The 5,041-nt window shown below is 47.1% G+C and overlaps 1 long non-coding RNA gene across 1 annotated transcript; it reads left to right on the top strand.

Moving 5' to 3' along the window:
- The first annotated feature begins 3,430 nt into the window (after window positions 1-3,430).
- LOC141041703 (uncharacterized) lies at window positions 3,431-4,110 on the top strand. The gene is made up of 2 exons (XR_012202871.1): window positions 3,431-3,646; window positions 3,834-4,110. It is a non-coding gene; the product is annotated as an uncharacterized lncRNA (long non-coding RNA).
- The last annotated feature ends 931 nt before the right edge of the window (window positions 4,111-5,041 follow it).

Genomic DNA, 5,041 nt, shown 5'->3' with positions numbered 1-5,041 from the left:
TTCAAGGGTATATTTCAGCCCACATTTTATTTTTCGTAGGTGCTCCGGTAGTATTTGTTAATATATTTAGATGTCAACTAATTAGTTGTGTAAAAATGTGTAGTTGCTCCGGTAATAATCCGTCCTATATGTGGATGTCAAGTATTTAGGAGTGTCAGTATATGTAGTAGTCCAGAAAAAAGGTCCGTAATATAGGCAGTCCAGTCAAATATATTAATCTGTCAATATTTGTAGTTGCTACGGCAAATATTCGTAATATACTTGTAGGTGGGTGAATTGTATTAGTTGCTCCGTTAATATTCTGTAATATATAGCTTGGTAATATATACATGTCTAATATTTGTTAGTGGGGATATTAAGGGGTAGGTTAGGTACTCAATGCGATTTGTGTGTTGCAGATGGCTAAGGGTACTCAGTGGGTGCTTAGCCCTATTGTTCATGTCCAAGGCTTTTCTCCAAGTGTTGTGCAAGTTAGTGAAGTGGACCTCACTTTTGATTGGTTGAAGACTAAATTCATGTTGAAGCAAGGGTTGAAGGAAGACGATTTTGTGTACTACGTCAGCAGGAAGCAGTCAGATGGCCCTGGGGAAAGAAAATTGATTGACATAACTGATGATGGCAAGATTCAAGAAATGCTGAGCGAATGGGAATGGAAAAGGGTTGTTGAGTTGCATTGCTACAGGAAACCGAGTTATATGTGATGAATTTGTCATTCGAGATCCGCCTCTCCGCCAGGCCAGACGTCGTCACTGACGCTTCTATCTATCAGTAGAGACATTACCATCTATTTCTGTGTGAGACTTATGTCTATTCTATGTATGAGACAAATGACTATGTACTTATGTACGAGACATATGCCTACTCTATTTTAGTACTCTGTTATCGGAACTACAAGATCATATTTAGATAGAACATAATATTCATACAACGAGACATTACAAACAATTAGATAGAACTACATCTAAATTAAATGGTACGTAACTGAACTCACAACATACAGCATAAAAACTACATGAAGTCATCATCGTCATCCTCGATCGATGCAGAACTCTTGCCCTTCGACGATGAAGAACTCTTGCCCTTCGACGATGCAGAAACCTTGCCCTTCGATGATGAAGAACTCTTGCCCTTCGACGATGCAGAACCCGGAAGCGGCGGCATGAAGATATCATCTTCGTCCTCGCTCTCCTCAGTCCATAAACATGGATTATTTGCTGCAATCCTTCTGAAAGTTTCACTCTTCGGCACCACTACCTTCTTCCACCTGTCATGCAACCTAAGAAGTTCTTTACGTACCTCCTCATAGGTCCTTTCAGGCCACCCAGACCTACGTAATTGGTGAGCCAACTCATTCATTATGGTGTCGCTATCGGTGAGTTCGTCCCATGGAACTATCCTATTATCCATCCTGAAATCGGTAGCTAGCCTCAGAAGAGTCCTGCTCATCCCAAGGTGAAAACTACGATCGAAAGGATAATGGGACATTTCAACTACACTACACTGCAATGCTTATCCACCTCCGTCTGAAGGGGGTTTTATAGGTAGAGAGGAGAAAATGGCGGGAAAGAACGACTGCGGTATTGGCGGGAAAGGGTTGGCGGGAAATGGGTGGCGGGAAACGGGTGGCAGGAAACGGTTGGCGGGAAATGGGTGGCGGGAAACGGGTTGGCGGGAAATGGGTGGCGGGAAATGGGTGGCGGGAAACGGGTGGCGGGAACATATGGCGGGAAATGGTTGTGCGGAATACGTCATAGTTTTACAAAAAAACCAGCGTCATTCGGAAAAAAATGATGGCATGCACCAGTCGGCCCACAGCAGACCAACTGAGCCTAGTCGGCCCACTGCAGGCCTATCGGCCAACTGCAGGCCGACTGGACCCTGTCGGCCAACTACAGGCCGACTGGGCTTGATCTGGTGGCCGACAGCCCAATCGGCCAGCAGCAAGCTGATGGGCCACCAGTCGGCCTGCTGTGGGCTGACTGGGCTCAGTCGGCCTGCAGCGGGCCGACGGTGTATTATTTTTGAAAATTCTTTTTCCAGCGTAATATTTCTGTAATTTAATAAAAAAAATGTATTATTTAAAAAAAATTAGCTGCATGCTCGGTGTGCATGAATAATACGTACTTGATGTATAAGCTAGGAACCTATTATCCATCCAAACGGCCGGGTGATTAGGCGAAAGATTATAAGGTTGTTGACGGGAGGTGCGCTACTACCGAACTAATTAATTATTTTTTAGGATAAGTACCTTTCCACCTAAAAAGCAGGGATTGCTTTTTCCAACTTCAAAGTACTTACGGCACCTAGCGGGTTAGAGGGTTCTGCCCACAATCGATACCCAGTGCACCTGGTTGCCTCGCTGCTACGTTCGGGGACACGTGGAGGCTAATGAAGGAGTATGTGGTAACCACCACTGCTTGTAAATAAAATTTAATATATATATATATATATATATATATAACAGAATAATATTCTGTTACCCTCGGAGGCGATCGCAAGAGAAGCCCACCCCACCGCCCAGCTTCCCTAACCTCCCGATGTCGCCCGAGCCCTCTCCCACCAGCGCGTCGCCGCCGCCCCGAGCCCCCTCCCACCAGCGCGTCGCCGCCGCCCCCAAGCCCCTCCCACTAGCGAGCCGCCGCCGCCCCGATCGCCTTCCCACCATCGCGCCGTCGTCGCCCCCATGCCCCTCTCACCAGCGCGGCGCCGCCGCCCCGATCCCCCTCCCACCAGCGCGGCGCCGCCACCCCAAGCCCCTCCCACTAGCGCGCCGCCACCGCTGCCCCGACCCCCCCTCCCACCAGCGCGCCGCCACCGCCCTAAACTCCCTCCCACGGCCATATCACCCGCGCCGCCGGCCGCTCCTCCCTCGCGCACGCCACCTGCGGCTGCCACGCCATGGCAGGCACTGAGTCGTTGCGGCAGTACAATTGCACGCTCCGCCGCTGGTCATGAGAAGAGCTGCGTGCAGGCCACCCATGCTCTTTTCCCTGGATCCGATTCAGTTGCCTTCCTCTCATCCTCTCTCTGTTTGCGTGTGTGTATGAAGGAAGTGAGAGGAGATAGAACAAGGGAGTGACAGATCCCCATTCTCATGTCTGTGAGATGTGGGTGTGTGATTTCCCAATGTCAAATCCCACGTTTGTCTTGATTAGTTGTAGTTTTATGGATCTTGTTCTTGTGCAATGTAAATCTGTGTATAGTTCACCTATTTTCTCTCTAAAACTGTGAGCTGATAGAGCAGAGATGAGTTGACGGTGTGGGTTCAGGTAGTGAGATTTGCAGCTAGTTGTTTACTTGCTTAGGTGGTTGCAAGGGCTTAGTCCATGAGTTCTATTTGATTATAGTCAGGCCACTAGTTAGTATTGTGGTACTCCGTTGCAAGAAAAATGGGTCGTCGGTTCAGTTATAGGTACCCAACTCTGAAGATTTTGAAATTTTAGCATGGTATTTTAAGTTTGTTTTTTATCATATAATGTAAAATTGTAAATATGTTTCCAATGGTCTTTGCTCCCAGTTCGGAACTTCTTATTCAGTCTGTTAGTACAGTCGTCGCGGTCGCCACCCCGACGCCTAGCCCGCCAACCTGCGTCGTGTTGCCCCGGGACCCCCGAGCACTGCCGCGCCCCATCGCCGGTGCCTGACGGTGAGGGCTACCGTCTTTTCCCGACAAAGCAGGCTACCATCCGTCCATTGACAATGCGTATTTCCAGCCGTTGCTGCATCTCTCTCTGCCCGTGGATGCTCATGTGCTGTAGTTGCTTTCTACCCTTCCTGTACATGCTGCTACTCACCTTTTTATCTCTCTGATGCGTTGTGTTGCATTACTACAGCTCGATCCAGGAGGTGCTAGCTCATACTGGCTGGAACTAGGATGCAAAAGCGATGACGGATCCATGCCGCACAAGCACTGGTGCTCTGCATTCTTCTTACTTTGTGTTCTAATTTGCTTTCTTCTTATTTTCAGTTTGCGAGATACAAAAAGAAGTTAAAAAAATGTTGTGCCTGGAGTTCATATTATTTGCTACCCCATGATGTACGTCTATAGTTTCTCCCTCCAAATGTGTTGGTCCATGTGGTTGTTTTTTTTTGTTTTGAATCTACGAAAAAGGTTATTAAAGCACAAATTTGATAAGCACATAAGTTCAGATCTCCGCTGCTACAAACTTCACGTATACATCTGTCTGTTTTAATTGTGGCATACAAATTTTGCACTACGAGAAAGTCCAGAGGCAAGAAAGTAGAAAATAAAGAACACAAAAATATCAACAAAAAATTCACTAGGGGAAAAGTTCAAGTCAGGATATGTAAGAAAAGTTCTTATTTTATTTCAGTTCAATTTCAAATTCTAGTGAAATTTCATTTCTAATTTTAATTTAGTCTAGTTTCTTATTTTAGTTTAGTTCAATATCTAATTTTTATTCAGTTCAATTCTTATTTTAGAAAAAAATTGAATTGTTACTTTATCTACATTCTTCTATTCAACATCAGGGAGAAGGTGCCTCATGTTAAAAGCGTGCCAAGATTTTCTAAGTACCCCAGACCCATCCTGGCGCCGCCCGGCCCCAACCTCCAACCTCCCTGGATCCTGGCACTACCTCCTCCCTGGATCCCGGCGCCGCACGCTCCTATCTCCCCAGATCCCCACGACGCCTAGTCCCCAACCTCTCTGGCTCCTGGCACCGCCAACCGCCATCCTCTGCCAGCTCCGTTAGCCGCCTCCACCTGTTTCCTCCTGCGGGTCGAACGGTGCGAATCTGGCCGACGTGGCAGGGCTGTGAGACTCGCCGGGGTCGAGCTCCTCCGCCTCTAGCCGTCGATCCATAGTTCATTGTCAGTACAGGTTCTGAAACTGCCTAGTACATGTTGGGGGACATTTCTGGAATCATGTATCCTAGCTAGCTTGCAGCTGTAATTTTGATTGCATAGCAGTATAGTTTAGTTGTCTCTGAAGTTTTGATTCACAGCAGTACAATTTAGTCCCAGCTGCCATGATTCTGCAAACCATTGTGCTCCCAAAAGATGGTGCTTTGTTGCAACA

Source organism: Aegilops tauschii, chromosome 2 (genome assembly GCF_002575655.3).
Source record: "Aegilops tauschii subsp. strangulata cultivar AL8/78 chromosome 2, Aet v6.0, whole genome shotgun sequence".
NCBI classification, from domain to species: Eukaryota; Viridiplantae; Streptophyta; class Magnoliopsida; order Poales; family Poaceae; genus Aegilops; species Aegilops tauschii.
This window is presented reverse-complemented; position numbering and strand designations above follow the sequence as displayed.